Source organism: Panicum virgatum, chromosome 2N, assembly GCF_016808335.1.
Source record: "Panicum virgatum strain AP13 chromosome 2N, P.virgatum_v5, whole genome shotgun sequence".
Lineage (NCBI taxonomy): Eukaryota > Viridiplantae > Streptophyta > Magnoliopsida > Poales > Poaceae > Panicum > Panicum virgatum.
In genome coordinates, this window is record NC_053146.1 from 22,826,162 (window position 1) to 22,841,217 (window position 15,056).

Consider the following 15,056-nt stretch of genomic DNA (forward strand, 5'->3'; position numbering starts at 1 on the left):
GGCTGCCATGCAGCCTGTAAGCTTCTGGACGTCCTTGATAGTAGCTGGAGCATCCATGGCCATGACGGCATTGATCTTCTCTGGATTAGCCTCGATTCCTCGGTTGCTGACGATGAATCCGAGTAGTTTTCTAGAGGGTACGCCAAAGACACATTTGGTATGTTGAGTTTCCAGCATAATTTTTGGAGTCTGTTGAAGGTCTCTTCCAGGTCCGTAATGAATTAATCCTGGGTCTTTGTTTTGATGACAACGTCATCGACATAAGCTTCAACATTGCGATGTAGCTGGTCGGCAAAGCACAGCTGTATCGCACGTTGGTAGGTTGCACCAGCGTTCTTCGACCCGAAGGACATGGTCTTGTAGGCGTATGCCCCATAAGGGGTGATGAACGCCGTCTTTATTTGGTCTTCTTCTTTCAGGGCGATCTGATGATACCCTGAGTAGCAGTCGAGGAAGGATAACAGGACACATCCTGCTGTGGAGTCGATTACTTGATCAATGCGTGGTAGTCCAAAAGGATCCTTTGGGCAATGCTTCTTTAGATCGGTGTAGTCGATGCACATCCTCCACTCGTTGTTGTTCTTCTTCTGGACAAGTATAGGGTTGGCCAACCATTCGCGATGGTAGACTTCTTTGATCAACCCTGCTGCAGGTAGTTTCGCCAGCTCTTTCTTGATGGCTTCTCGCTTTTCCGGTGAAAAACGTCGTAACCATTGCTTCTTCGGTGTGGCTTTAGAGTCGACTTTCAAGGCATGCTCGATCAACTCCTTGGGCACCCCTGGCATATCTGTTGGTTTCCACGCGAATACATCTCGGTTGGCCCTAAGGAAGTTGACGAGCTCGAGTTCCTATTTGTCGCCCAAACCTGCTCTGATGATGGCGGTTTTGGAGTCGCCTCCCTCTTGTAGCTGGATAGTCTTGGTGCCCACGTCGCCAGTTGGCTTAACCGACTATTGGCTTGGCTTCTTGGAAGGTATTGACTCCTTGAGTGAGAGTTCCTTAGCAGCAGCACGTATGTCCTGACAGATCTAGGAACCCGGATTTGTGGTAGCATGATCTATTGCTTCCTTATTGCACTCGAAGGACTTGAGGAGGTCTCCACGCAAGGAAAGTACTCCTGTATTGCCTGGCACCTTGAGGAGCAGGTACACATAATGTGGTACTACCATGAACTTGGCTAGCACTGGTCTTCCCATGATAGCATGGTAGGAAGATTCGAAGTCAGCTACTTCGAACTTGATGTACTCCATCCGGAAGTTTTGTTCTATGCCGAATGTGACTGGAAGGGTGACCGAGCCAATCGGTGTAGATGAGTTTCCGGGAACAATGCCATAGAATGGAGCCCTGCTTGGAGTCAGTAGGCTCATGTAGTTGAGGCCCATCTTGGCCAATGTACTCGCGAAGATCAAGTTGAGCCCGCTGCCGCCGTCGATGAGTACTCGAGTGAGCTTGGATCCTTGGACAACTGGGTCGAGCACAAGCAGGAATTTTCCAGGTTCAGAGAAGCTGGTCCATTGATCCTCCCTGGAGAAGGTGATAGGGACCTCGCTGTACTTTAGTGGCCTCTGAATTGCTGGCTTAACTGAGAGAATTTCTCTGAGTAAAAGCTTCTGGGCTCGCTTGGAGAAGCTGGGATCTCCTCCAAATATGACGTTGACAACATTTTGTAGCTGTTGGAACCCGTCAGGGTCGTTCTTGTCGTCTTCGTCATCCTTGTTCTGCTTTTTCTTAGGAGTGTCTGCAGGTGCCGACTGGAAGGATTTGCGCAGGATCGTGCACTCCCACATCGAGTGGTTGCTCTTGGGGTGGATTGGGCACCTTTTATTGTGAAGGATCTTGTCAAACTGGTCTTGCGGTTTTTCACCCTTCTCACCACGCGGAGTGCGATCCATAGTGCCGACGGTGTTGTCAGGCTTGCGCTTACGCGCAGGATCCCGCTAGTTGCTGGGCCCTCCATGGTCATTATGACGCTTTCCATTGTTGTCGTTATTATGACGTGGAAAGCGGCTTCTTTCTTGCTCCTCTTTGTTTGCCCAACGCTACATCATGTCGCGTAGCTCCACTACCGTTTTGGGGCGGTTGCGCCCGAAATCACGGTATAGAGACTGGACGGTGATGCCGCTCTAGATGTAGTCGATGACGTGCTTTCCATTGTTGTCGTTATTATGACGTGGAAAGCGGCTTCTTTCTTGCTCCTCTTTGTCTGCCCAACGCTACATCATGTCGCGTAGCTCCACTACCGTTTTGGGGCGGTTGCGCCCGAAATCACGGTATAGAGACTGGACGGTGATGCCGCTCTAGATGTAGTCGATGACGTCATCGTCGTCGACGTTGGGGATGGTGGCTCTTGTGTCGAAGAAGCGCTTGACGTAGGATCTGATAGATTCGCCTTGTTCCTGCTTGCACATCGACAAGGCGTGTCGGGTAGCTACTCGATGTAGCGACCCTTGGAAGTTGTCGATGAAGGCCTTCTTGAGATCATCCCATGAGTGTATGGACTCGCATGCCAAGCTCTCGAGCCACGTGAGGGGTGCGGGCTCTAGGGCCATCGGGAAGTAGAGGACCTTGGTGTTGGTGTCTCCTCCTGCAACACTAACAGCGGTCGAGTATAAACGTAACCATTGAGCAGGTTCTTGCTTACCGTCGTACTTCTGTATGTTCATTGGTTTTAAGTCCTTCGGGTACTCGACGTTGTCAAAGACTCTGCTGAGGGCTTGAAACCGATCAGAATTGTCTGCAAGCTGCGATCTGCAACTTGCATTGATGATGTCCCGTGCGTCCACTATGGAATCAGCTATTTCTTCCCTGTTGTGGCCGCAGCTGTTGTTGCGACCTGGTTGAGGCCCAGGAGCTTAGTTTGCTAGTGGTTGACCACCCCTAGGGCGATGGATGCTTGCGACTTCTTGATCCTCTTGATTTCTTTGATTATGGTGCTCCAGCTGTTGTTGACGATGATGGCCTCCAGGAGTACGGCTTGCTTGAGGTATGATTGTTGCGGTGGCCCTCGACCTGGTGCCATGAAGTGAAGATAGTGGATTCTATCTCTCGAGCTGTTCAATAGCATTCTTAGCAAGATGTATGACATGTTCCATCTCCGGGTTTTGCGGCATCTGCATGAGCTGCAGGGTTGCTTCTGTCATCGCGGCGATTGGGGTTCTGAAGACTGGATCTACGACGTTGTTGAACTCGTTGTTAAGGTTGCGCGGGGGAAGGCGAGCTCGCTCAGCAGCTCGAACCCTGCGTTCTCCTTTACATTGATTTCTTGCCCTATTAGCTATGCAAGTAGCTTCATCCTCATCCTGTGGAGCATCTTGGGTCAAATTGTCTTCTGAAACTGATCCAAGGCTTCGTTGGGATCGTGATGACTTGGAGCACCTCCGGCTTGTTGGATGATCACCGGAACTAGACATTCAGGGGAGAAGCTTTCTAGATCTGATTCGTAGTCAGCTATGACAGTTTCCCCAGAACCCGTCTCCCTCTCGGTTGCAAGGGGAGTGCCGTGTTGAAATGGGAGATCATCAATGCTAGCAACTTCTCGAAGGTTATCGAGTAGTTCTGCGAGAGTATGGCTTTGGCAAGACTCGAGTTGGATTTTTGCCAGCGCATTGGTGATGAAATCCAGGGTGTTTTGAGATGACTCGACTGGATCTGGGTATATGTCGAAAATGGGTGCCTCCCGGCTAGCGGTGACTGAGTGGTTCTCGACGCAGAGGAGATGATCCAAGTTATTTTCATAGATGGATCTGATCATCTGTGTGTAAGTAGATGATGAATTGTGTAACCCAAAGAGAGGTTGAGCAAGAGGAGTCTCAATCCGAGTAGAAATCGGTTTGAGATCAATCTGAGTTCGAGTAGAACTCGAGTTGTCTTCGAGTTTCATCTCAATCTCCTTGGCGAAGTCGGGAAGCAGCAGGACGCCTTGATCATCTGATCCGGCGAGCTTGCTGAGACATTCTGACGTGGCTAGCTTCAGTGTGGGCGGATTGGTTAGGTGGCTGTCAAAGCCGCCCGAACCGTTGGCAGCTGTCGGTGTTTTCCGCCAAGCCTGCTCAGGGATACCCTTAGCAATAAGGTTTGTAGGTAGGGATCAACTGCTCTGGAACTCGATGCAAGGAACACAAAGATTTAGACAAGTTCAGTCCGCGAGTTGCGTAATACCGTACGTCCTGTGTGGTTGTTTGTATTGTCTTAGGTGTTGATGATTTGGACGGGGCCCTTGTCCGCCCTTATATATCCGAGGGGACAAGGCTACATGGAAAGTCCTAACCGAGTACAGTTGGAGTCCTACTACAACAAGATCGGGTAGTTTCCTTTGTACTGCAGCTAATTCTACGCCTATTCGGGTAGTTACAAGAGAGGCAAGGCACATCCATAAGCTATTCCCTACTCTAGAACATTCTATGCCTATAAGCAGTCCCGCTGCCCCGGGTCTGACAGTGCTCGATCAACTCCTTGGGCACCCCTAGCATATCCACTGGTTTCCACGCGAATACGTCTCGGTTGGCCCTAAGGAAGTTGACGAGCTCGAGTTCCTATTTGTCACTCAAACCAGCTCTGATGATTGCGGTTTTGGAGTCATCTCCCTCTTGTAGCTAAATAGTCTTGGTGCCTATGTCAAGGCTGGCTTAACCAACGACTGGCTTGGGTTCTTGGAAGGCATCGAGTCCTTATTGAGTGAGAGTTCCTTGGCAGCAGCAAGTATTTCGTTGACAGAGCTAGGAACTCGAATTGTGGCAGCGTGATCTATTGCTTCCTTGTCACACTCGAAGGACTTAAGGAGGTCCCCTCGCAGGGAAAGAACTCCTGTATTGCCCGGCATCTTAAGGAGCAGGTACACATAGTGTGGTACTGCCATGAACTTGGCCAGCGTCGGTCTTCCCAGTATAGCGTGGTAGGAAGATTCGAAGTCGGCAACTTCGAACTTGATGTACTCTATCCGGAAGTTTTGTTCTGTACCAAATGTGACCGGAAGGGTGATTGAGCCAATTGGTGTAGAAGAATTTCTCGGGATGATGTTGTAGAAGGGGGCCTTGCTTGGGGTAAGCAAATTCTTGTAGTTGAGGCCCATTTTCACCAGTGTGCTTGCAAAGATGAAGTTGAGCCTGCTTCCGCCATCGATGAGTACTCGAGTAAGCTTTGATCATTGGACAACTGGATCGAGTACTAGCGGGAACTTTCCTGGTTCAGAGAAGCTGGTCCATTGATCCTCCCTAGTGAAGGTGATGGGGACCTCGCTGTATTTTAATGGCCTCTGAATTGCTGGCTCGACTGAGAGAATTTCTCTGAGTAGTAGCTTTTGGGCCCTCTTGGAGAAGCTAGGATCTCCTCCGAATATGACGTTGACGACGTTTTGTTGCTGTTGGAACCCATCAAGGTTGTTCTTGTCGTCCTCGTCATCCTTGTTTTGCTTCTTCTTAGGAGTCTCTGGCGGTGCCGACTGGAAGGATTTACGCAGGATCGTGCACTCCCACATCGAGTGATTGCTCTTAGGGTGGATTGGGCACCTTTTGTTGTGAAGGATTTTGTCAAACTAATCCTGCGGCTTTTCATTCTTCTTACCATGCGGGGTGCAATCCATAGTACCGACAGTATCGTCAGGCTTGTGCTTGCGCACAGGATCCCACTGGTTGTTGGGCCCTCCACGGTCATTGTGGCACTTCCCGTTGTTGTCGTTGTTACGGCGCAGGAAACGGCTGTGCTCTTGCTCCTCTTCATCTGCCCAGCGTTGCATCATGTCGCGTAGTTCCACTGCCATTTTGGGGCGATTACGCCCAAAGTCACAGTAGAGGGATTGGACAATAATGCCACTCTAGAAGTGAGGGGTGCGGGCTCCAGGGCCATCGGGAAGTAGAGGACCTTGGTGTTGGTGTCTCCTCCTGCAACACTAACAACAGTCGAGTATAAACGTAACCATTGAGCAGGGTCTTGCTTACCGTCGTAATTCTGGATATTTGCGGGTTTGAAATCCTTCGGGCACTCGATGTTGTCGAAGACGCTGCTGAGGGCTGGGAAGCAATCGGAATTGTCTACAAGCTGCGCTCTACGTCTTGCGATGATGATGTCCCGTGCGTCCATTATGGAATGGGCTACTTCCTCCCTATTTTGGCCGCGATTGTTGTTGCGATTCGGTTGAGGCCCAGGAGCTTGGTTTGCTAGTGGCTGACCACCCCTGGGGTGATGAATGCTTGCAACTTCCTGATCCTCTTGGTATCTTTGGTTTTGCTGCTCCAGCTGTTATTGACGATGATGCCCTCCGGGGGTACGACTTGCTTGAGGTATGACTGTTGTAGTGGCCCTCGAGCGGGTGCCATGAAGCGAGGACAAGAGGTTTTGCCTCTCAAGTTGCTTGATAGCATGTTTGGCGAGGTATATGATGTGCTCCATCTGTGGGTTTTGTGGCATCTGCATGAGTCGCAGGGTTGCTTCTATCATTGCGGCGATAGGAGTAGTGAAGACTAGATCTGTGACGTTGTTGAATTCATTGTTGAGATTGCGTGGGGGAAGACGATCGCGCTCAGTAGCTCGGGCCATGCGTTCTCCTTTGCGTTGATTTCTTGCCCTGCAAACTATGCGAGTAGCTTCGTCCTCATCTTGTGGGGCGTCTTGGGTCAGATTGTCTTCTGAAATCTGATCCGTGGTTTCGTTGGGGTCATGCTGGCTAGGAGCACCTCATCCTTGCTGGTTGATGACAGAAACCAGGCATTCGGGAGAGAAGCTTTCTAGATCCGATTTGTAATCAGCTAGCTCAGTTGCCCCAGACCCAGTTTCCCTCTCAGTTGTGAGGGGAGTATTGTGCTGAAATGGGAGATCATCAATGCTGGCAACTTCCCGGAGGTTGTCGAGTAGTTCTGCGATTGTGTGATCCTGGCAGGACTTGAGTTGAATCTTAGCCAACACATTGGTGATGAAATCTAGGCTGTCGTCAGACAAGCCATCTGGATCTGGGTATACGTCAAAAACAGGTGCCTCTCGGCTAGCGGTGACTGAGGAGTTCTCAACGCAAAGTAGCTGATCCAAGCTATTTTCATAGATGGATTTGATCATCTGTCGGTAGGAAGATGATGCATTGCACAACCCAAATGTGGGTTGGGCAAGAGGAGTCTCAATCCGAGTGGAATTCGGTTCGAGAACAATCTGAGTCCGAGTGGAACCCGAGTTGTCTTCGAGTTTCATCTCGATCTCCTTGGCGATGTCGGGAAGCAGCATGACGCCACGACTGACTAATCTGACGAGCTTGTTGGAGCTTTCTGACGAGGTTTTCTTCATCGTGGGGGGATTGGTTAGGTGGTTGTGAAAAACCGCCCGAACCATTGGCGACGCAAATCCACGAGCCGAAGACGAAGGTGGCGCCTTGAGGAGGCGCCATGATGCTGAAAGCGAAAGTGGCCATCGAACTCGCCGATGAACTCGCCGGGTCCCCTACCTGGCACGCCAGCTGTCGGTGTTTACAGCCAAGCCTGCTGAGTTATATCCTTAGCAGTAAGGTTTGTAGGTAGGGATCAACTTCTCTGGAACTCGATGGTGCAAGGAACACAAAGTTTTAGACAGCTTGTCAAGGAAAATTTAATTTGTATTTAATTTTGAGCTAACCTTGTCAATGATACCTTTTGCAATTGCTCTACCCTACTACAAGCCTAAATGATATATCATAACAAACCATAGAGCAAGAATTATTTTCAGGTGAATTAATTTAGGATTTATCTTCTTTGGTACGAGACTAAGAAGCTGACTATTCCGTATTTTTGTGTACCTCTCTTTTGCTAGCCATTCTATCCATGCATTGTGAGTTTCTATACCGGGAACATCGCAAACCTCGCTGGATATCCACCCTTAACCAAAAACATCTTTTTGTGAAACACCTCCTTGACCACAACCTATATATTGAGTATATATTTTTATTTCGATGACAAAATAGTGGAATCAAGAGCAAAATTCAGTAAAACATAAGCTTGGGATGCATCAAAGAGTTCGCCGAAGAAAAATCCGAAGAAGTGGAGGCCTACAGGCAGCCGGCCTGCCCCTTTTCCTCCTCTGTTGGCTTCAATCTTTCACGAGGAGATGCTCCCTTGAATTCCAAAGTTGAGTCCAGAGAATTGATAAAGGTTTTGTGCACTCACTCCATCAAGTTATCATCACTTCATTGCTTGAGGACAAGCAAACGTTCAAGCATGGGGGGAGGTGGAGTAACTGCATTGTGTTGCCAACGGTTCTGAGGAGCAAAAAGAAAGAAAGAAAAAAAAGGAAGAGAGAAAAGAGAAAAAAAATGAATGATGATGAAAAGCTCCTCGGTTCCTTTAGCTTCACTAAACTCCAGGTACTTCAAAGATTATTCTATACTCAATTATTCCAACCATGTGCAATCCGATAACAAGGACTTCAGTTGTGCCTTGGGATCAACCGTTGCCATTTACACATGTCCACCATCTAAAGTGTGTGTTCCATTATCTCCCTCTCCATAAAAAAATATTTTCGAATGGTCTTTTTGACGAGTCTCGGTAAATCCATAAGGAGTATTTCTTGTTTTGATAATATCTTGATTATAATATCTTTTGTTAGGACTAACCTTTCCAGAGCTCCAGATAAAGCCTCACACATACATATGAGAGAAAGAAAGGAGAAAGTTCTAGCAAGTTTGAGAGACAAGATGAGCTGAGAGTTTCCTTGAGCAAATTGCAATGAGGTTTAAATTATTGATCTTGGTTTAGCATTACTTATGGAACTTACTTTCTTAATTCTGAGACTTGTTTAATTTTGAGAGCATGTTCTTAATAATTGTGGGGAAGCATTTAACTTGTATCTACCTTCCACATTGAAAAAGCTGGTTACAACTTGAACTATTAACTGCAAAATATTTTTGGGAGCATTGTGTTTTCTCGTGTATGATCAAGTGCAGGGATTGGACACTGAAAGGCAACGCTGATTTTTATAAAAGACTTACTCGAGGACGAGCAAGGTTTAAGCATGGGGGGAATGTTGGCACTCCTTAAGTATCCATTTTATCCCAAGTTTAACTTTGATAATGGCATGAATTTAATATCAAAATCACTAACCATCCTAACCTCGGCCCAATTATTGGTCGTTTTCGCGTTTGCACATATATTTTGGAGGTACTTCATTTTTGCAGGTTTTTGACCAATTTTGGAGCATGAAATGACCAAGCCCACGATCATGAGATGACACGAAGAAAGACGAAGGCCAAAGCCCGAACAAAGGACCGAAGGCCATGATGATTAGAGGCCCGTTTGTGCACATCCACCCTCCAATGAAGCCCAAAGGACAAAGCCCACAAGATAAGATCAAGATACTTCGGGGCCAAGCAAAGCAAAGAGAGATTTAAGGAAGGATTTTCCATCCTATCCTTTCCCTCGAAGAAATCTCGAAGATAACGACGTCTAATGGGGTGCAATCGTGAAAGGCGTAAACTCTAGAAGATTCCAGGAGACTTGGGGAGAAAGGAGGACACGAGGCGGCGAAGAAATGGGCCAGGCCGGCCGGCCTGGGTCCATTGGGCCGGCCGGCCCAGCCCCTTTTTGAGGCGGTTCGGCCTCCCCTTTGACCTAGGGTTTCTTGAGGCTATTTAAAGTCCCCTCCCCATGGTTCACGCAGAGATCAATTCGGGAGATGACACCAAGGAGCAGAGAAGATAGAGGGACACCTCTCGGAGAGTCGAGGGTCGTGTTAGTTGTCTAGGATTTTCCCTAGCTGACGTGGGAACCTTGCAAGGAAGACCACGTCGGAGTTCTGGAGCTAGGATCATCAAGATCAAGGTAGGGCCCCGGTTGTGATCTTGTGATGTACAATCATTCATGGTGAAGTTATTTGTGATTCCGAATGTTTAGCGACCATGTTCTCTCTTTCGATTTTGTTCTTTTCTTTGGGTTTGCTTCATCCTAGATCTATTATCGAGATAGATCGCTTAGCATGATCTTGTAGTCATGGTGGCTAGAGTTTCATGGCGGAACTACCAAAGGGGGTTCGACTTGCTTCAGGGTACTTTCGTCCAAAGGGGCGGCATCGTGACAGGACGTTGCCACTGAGTAGGTGGGGTATCGAGGGATCGGATTGGAGATTTTGAGTTTAAAGATGCTTTTCATTGAGATTCACATCTATCTTACTTCACTACATCTAGCTGGAACTACAACATATGCATGATCTAGCTGATCTAGATTGGTTATCTCTAACTTTCTCTTGCTACCTTCGGTGTTTGTCGTCTTTAGTAGATTAGATTCATTTTTCACCATCTCAACACAAAGGAATCTCTATGGTAGTAGATTGTTTCTTGTATCTTTGGTTCCATGGATTGATAAACCTTGGGGGAATACTCTAAGGGAAAAGCTACACGAAACGTGTGCTTGCGGTATACAAATCGGGGGCGCTAAGGAGCGTCAACCGGCGGCAGAGGAAGTAGAGAGGGAGAGTGGAGGAAAACAAAAATAACTCCTAAACTGGGGCTCAAATGAAAAAGTGCCCAACATGAAAGTTGTTCAACTTTTCAAGATCTACAACTTTGATGTTGTGCAAAATTTGATTTGACCAAAGGTTGAAAGGTTATTTTGTAAACATAGAAAGGATTTTGAATTTAATGGACTTTCATCTTTTCCAAAGCAAATTCATCTTAATTTCAGACTGAAAAGTAAAATTTCCTGCTATGTAATGATTACACTGAATTTTACAAATAAACCCTCCACAAAAGCAATATTCACCCATCTTATTCAAATTAAATTATAGGAAGGTCCTTGCATCAAATCATATTTACAGAATTAACCTTATTGTTTTTTTAAATAAGACTCTTGTTCAAGCAATTAAGCACATGATGCATAAAATAAATACAGTTCTACTGTGCAGACACCTATGGTGTCACAGCCTTCCCCCCTAAAAGGAATCTCGCCCCGAGATTACAGGAAGATTATGGACAGAAAGATTTGGTACCAAGATTGGTTCTAAGAAAGTCGGGATAATTTCTTTGGAGATATGTTTCAGTCTCCCAGGTGGCTTCTTCCTCAGTATGGTGATTCCACTGGATTTTGTACATTTTAACTTTCTCCCTTCTGGTACTTCTTTCTTTGGTGTCAAGAACTCTGATTGGATACTCAGCATAAGATAGATCGGTTTTAATTTCAATATCTTGTGGTTTAATGACCTCAGTGGGCACTTTGATGCACTTCTTGAGTTGAGAGATATGGAAGACATCATGAATGGCGGCCAACTGAGAAGGAAGACGGATTCGGTAAGCAACTGGACCACAAGTTTCGATGATTTCAAATGGTTCGATGTGTCGGGGTACCAATTTCCCTTTTATGCCGAAGCGTTGAACACCTCTAGTAGGAGATACTCGTAGATACACGAAATCCCCTACCTTGAACTGTAAGGGTTCTCTTCTTTTGTCTGCATAACTTTTCTGTCTTGATTGAGCTACTTTAAGATTAGTTTGGATAACTTTGACTTTCTCTTCTACCTCAATGACTAGATCTGGCCCAAAGACTTTGCGTTCTCTGGCTTGTGACCAACTCAAAGGAGTTCGACACCTTCGACCGTATAACGCTTCAAATGGTGCCATTTGCAAGCTGGATTGGTAACTGTTATTATATGAGAACTCTGCCAGTGCTAGGCACTTATCCCAGTTCTTGCCATATTGAATAGCACATGCCCTCAATATATCTTCAAGGATTTGATTGATTTGTTCAGTTTGCCCATCTGTTTGTGGATGATAGGCTAAACTACGAATCAATTTGGTTCCAAGGGATTCTTGCAATTGTTCCCAGAAACGTGCAATAAACTGCGCCCCACGATCAGAAATGATTGCCTTTCGAACTCAATGCAGATGGACAATCTGGTCGAGATAGATCTCTGCATACTTCTTGGCAGAATAAGTTGTATGCATAGGAATAAAATGAGCGGTCTTCGTAAATCTATCAATGATTACCCAAATAGAATCATGCTTCTGAGAAGTGTTGGGTAAGCCAACGATAAAATCCATACTGATGTCCTCCCATTTCCAGGATGGAATGGGTAAAGGTTGGAGAGTACCAGCTAATTTCAAGTGACTAGCCTTAACTCTTTGACAGACATCACACTCAGAAACATATTTGGCGATCTCTCTTTTCATTCGAGTCCACCAGAAATTCTGTTTAAGATCCTGGTACATCTTGGTACTACCGGGATGAATAGAAAACTTTGATAGATGTGCCTCATCAAGGATTTGTTTTCTAAGCTGGTGATTCTTGGGTACCACAAGACGAAATTCAAACCACAAAACTCCTTTATGATCCACACAAAAACATTTGTACTTTGCTTCTCCCTGGGATAGCTTTTCCTTGATGATTTTGATACCTTCATCATGTAATTGTGCCGTGATGATGCTATCATGAAGTGTAGGCTCGACAGCTATATGGTTCAGACTTCCTTGAGGTACCATTTCTAGGTTTAGTTTCATCATTTCTTGGCATAGAGTTTTGTTGAATGGCTCTACAGATAGACAATGGCATTGTGACTTGCGGCTGAGTGCATCCGCAACCACATTAGCCATTCCTAGATGATAGTGCACTTCTAGATCATAGTCCTTTATCAATTCTAGCCAGCGTCTCTGTCTCATGTTGAGATCAGCTTGGGTGAAGATATACTTGAGGCTCTTATGGTCAGTGTAAATGTTACAATGAGTTCCCATAAGATGATGTCTCCAAAGCTTAAGAGCATGTATGACAGCTGCTAACTCCAGATCGTGTGTTGGATAGTTCTTCTCATGATTACGGAGAGCTCTTGATGCATAAGCGATCACCCGGTTGTCTTGCATAAGTACACAACCAATCCCATACCAAAAACATCACAATAGACATCAAAAGGTTTGGTACTGTCCAGTGTAGCCAGCACTGGAGCAGTAGTTAGTCGCGCTTTGAGAGTTTGAAAGGCTTCTTCACATTTATCATCCCAAACAAATTTCACTCCTTTCTTTAATAACTCCGTCATAGGTTTGGCTATTCTAGAAAAATCAGGTATGAATCGACGATAGTATCCAGCTAAACCAAGAAAACTGTGAATCTGATGGACTGAAGTAGGAGGTTTCCAATCCATCACTTCTTGCACTTTAGTTGGATCAACCGATATACCTTCACTGGAGATAGTATGGCCAAAAAATTTCACACTATCTAGCCAAAATTCACACTTGGAGAATTTGGCATACAGGTGATGATCTCGTAATCGCTGAAGAACGATGTGTAAATGCTGAGCATGATCTTCTTTATTCTTCGAGTAGATCAAAATGTCGTCGATGAACACCACGACGAATTTATCAAGCTTCGGCATGAAGACTGAATTCATCAGGTACATAAAGTATGCTGGGGCATTAGTCAGACCAAAAGACATAACCAGATACTCATAGAGTCCATATCTGGTCGAGAAAGCTGTTTTCGGAATGTCACAGGGCTTGATCTTTATTTGATGGTAGCCAGAACGAAGATCAATCTTAGAGAAAATCTTGGCTCCAGCTAACTGATCAAACAGGATATCAATGCGGGGAAGAGGATACTTGTTTTTAATAGTGACCGCATTGAGTGGTCGATAGTCAACACATAGCCTCAAACTGTTGTCCTTCTTCTTCACAAACAGGGCTGGACATCCCCATGGTGAAGCACTCGGACGTATAAAACCCTTGTCAAGAAGGTCTTGAAGTTGGATTTTCAATTCTGCCAACTCATTTGGAGGCATACGGTACGGCCTCTTAGATATAGGGCAGTACCAGGTTGAAGCTCGATAACAAATTCGATATCTCTATCAGGGGGCATTCAAGGCAAGTCATCTGGAAATACATCCGCATACTCACACACAACAGGAATATCTACAATTTTAATTTCTTTTATGGCATAGGCACAAGAGTTGAAGCACTCTCGTTGTGGCAGATAGAGTATGGTGGCTCCTTGATAAGGTGAATCTATCTCAATAGCTCGGGAAGAGATATCTAACAGTATTTTATGTCTAGTCATCCAATCCATGCCCAAAATAACATCCATGCCTTCTAAGTTCAACAAGATCAAATCTGTCTTTATCAATTTGCTACCCAACTTAATTGGCACATGTCTAATGATTTGATTGGAAGCTATCTTCCTACCAGGGGTTGCTATCATGTAAGATCTCTTGGTATGACAAAAATCCAATCCTACCCTTGCTCCAAATTTGGCACTTATGAAACTATGAGTTGCACCAGAATCAAATAATATGACTACGGGTTTATTGTGGACAGAGAAAGTACCCGACATGACTGGTGCTCCTACGGGAAGCTCTGCAAGAGTAGTGAAATTAACTCGCCCCTGTCGGACTTGCACCATTTGCTTCTTGCCCTTATTGTTCTGGTTGGAGTTCTGCCCTGGATAAGACTTCTTGGGTTGCGGGCAATTCTTGGCGAAATGGGAAGTACTGCCGCAATTGAAACATCGATTGTCACCGTTCCCGCGATTGAACTGTGGGGCATTTGGCCTTGGGCCAAACTGCTGCGGCTGCTGAAAGACTGGAGGTCTGAATCCTCCCTGTTGCTGAGGCGCCCTAAAAACAAACCCGCCCGTTGGGGCATTTCTCTGTGGAGCTCTTGGTGGAGTATTCTACACCAGACGATACCTTGGTGGCTGAGCACTCGAGGGTCCCGTTGGTGCCTTTCGCTTCTTCTCGGCACGGTGCGCGGTGATACAATCTTCTTGAGTAATGGCCATGTTGACCAGCTCATTATAAGTATCTGGCTGAACAAGGTTCAGGCGTTCCTTGAGCTTGGTGTTGAGGCCACGACGAAAACGGTCGCGCTTCTTGGCGTCAGTATCCGCATGACGGCCCACGTACTGGCACAAATGATTGAAGGCCTGTGCATACTGAAGAACAGTGCGGTTCCCTTGATTCAAAGTGAAGAATTTATTCAACTTCCTCTCAATCAGTCCCTCGGGAAAATGATGTGTCCTAAAGGCATTCCGGAATTCCTCCCAAGAGATAACATGTCCAGTAGGTTGCATAGCACAATAGTGATCCCACCAAATGCGAGCGGTGCCACGAAGTTGCTGGGTGGCGAGCTGAGCCTTGTT